The sequence below is a fragment of the Furipterus horrens genome, unplaced genomic scaffold (assembly GCF_987537825.1).
Source record: "Furipterus horrens unplaced genomic scaffold, mFurHor1.1.pri manual_scaffold_12, whole genome shotgun sequence".
NCBI lineage: Eukaryota > Metazoa > Chordata > Mammalia > Chiroptera > Furipteridae > Furipterus > Furipterus horrens.
This window is the reverse complement of record NW_028327182.1, coordinates 51,774,048-51,775,700: the sequence shown is the minus strand read 5'-3', so window position 1 is coordinate 51,775,700 and position 1,653 is coordinate 51,774,048. Positions and strand designations below refer to the sequence as shown.

General features: G+C 38.6%; 1 non-coding gene across 1 annotated transcript; it reads right to left on the bottom strand.

The window, feature by feature from the left end:
* Nucleotides 1–334: 334 nt before the first annotated feature.
* On the bottom strand, nt 335–440 carry LOC149996195 (U6 spliceosomal RNA). The gene has a single exon (XR_016507567.1). It is a non-coding gene; the product is annotated as a U6 spliceosomal RNA (small nuclear RNA).
* Nucleotides 441–1,653: the final 1,213 nt, after the last annotated feature.

Below are 1,653 nucleotides of genomic sequence, written 5' to 3'. Positions count from 1 at the left end.
CTTCTTGTTTGTTTTTATTTATATATTTATTTGTTTTTTTGGGGGGGGGCGGATGGTCTGCTTTGACTTTCCTCCTTTGTGGTGTGAGATTCTTTATGGGAGATCTGGGGGTTTAAGTGGTGCAGTCTCTTTGATATCCTGAACCTGATGTTCTTGAGTTACCCTTTATGTCGTTTGTTTATACTGTCTGGTTATATTTCAGATGTTCTTTGGTAGGATCTTCCTTCTGGCTAGTTGATTGAGAGTCACTCTATCCACTTTGTCTTGAGTTCTTTTGTGGAGATGCTGTTAAAAACATAAACACACAGCCCAGGCAGGAGACCCACACCCTCAAAAAAATATGGAACGCTTCACGAATTTGCGTGTCATCCTTGTGCAGGGGCCATGCTAATCTTCTCTGTATCGTTCCAATTTTATATATGTGCTGCCAAAGCGAGCACTCATCTGACAGTCTTATGGGAACTTCCCTGTAGGAAACAAACTCCTTTTCTCTTGTTGCTTTTAAGATTCTCTCTTTATCTTTAATCTTTGGCATTTTAATTAAGCATCCATCTTGTTTGTGACTATCTGTGCTTTCTCGATTTGATGTCTAGTTCCTTCACCAAATTAGTAAGTTTTCTTTCATTATTTTTTCAAATAGATTTCCAATTCTTGCTCTTTCTTTTCTCCTTCTGGCACCCCTATGAAGTGAATGTTGGAATGTATAAAGTTGTCCCATAGGCTGTTTACACTATCATCATTTTTAAAATATGTTTTATTGATTATGCTGTTAACAGTTGTCTCAATCTCTTTTCTCTTTGTTCCACTCCACCCAGTGACCCCCTTCCCTCCAGTTATCTACCACCCTTAGTCCATGCTCATTGGTTGTTCATATAGTTCTTCTCAACATCTTTCTATCAACTCCAGTCCCTCCTACTATGCTTCTTAATTCCTGTATTATCTTTCTCTGTTCCCCCTTCCCCCTCCCTGCTGACCTCCCTCCAAAATGTTCCCCATACATATAATTCTTTTCCCACTCTCGTTGCCTACTTAGTTTGCCTTTGTATTGACTGCCTAGCTTCTGTTGTTGGTTATGGTAATACAGTTTTCATTTTAATGTTCATAGTTTTGATCCTCTTTCTCCTGAACAAGTCCCTTTGACATTTCGTATAATAGTGGTTTGGATCTGATGAACTCCTTCAGTTTTACTTTGTCCTGGAAGCAATTTCTCTGCCCTTTTATTCTGAATGACATCTTCACTGGATAGAGTAATCATGGTTGTAGGTTTTTGCTTTTCATTACTTTGAATATTTCTTGCCAGTCCCTTCTTGCCTGCAGAGTTTCTTTTGAGAAGTCAGCTAATAGTCTTATTGAGACCACTTTTTACATAATTCTCTTCTCTCTTGCTGCTTTTAAGATTCTCTCTTTATCCTTAATTTTTGACATTTTGATTATAATGTGTCTTGGTGTGGTTCTCCCTGGGTCCTGTTTTTTAGGAACTCTGTCCTTCCTGGACTTGTAAGTTTATTTCCTTCCCCAAGTTAGGGGAAGTTCTGCTTTATTATTTTTTCACATAATTTTTCAATTTCTAGTTCTTCTTATTCACCTTCTGGCAACCCTATGATTCGGATGTTGGCCCGCTTATAGCTGTCCCAGAGGTTTCTGAGTTCCTCC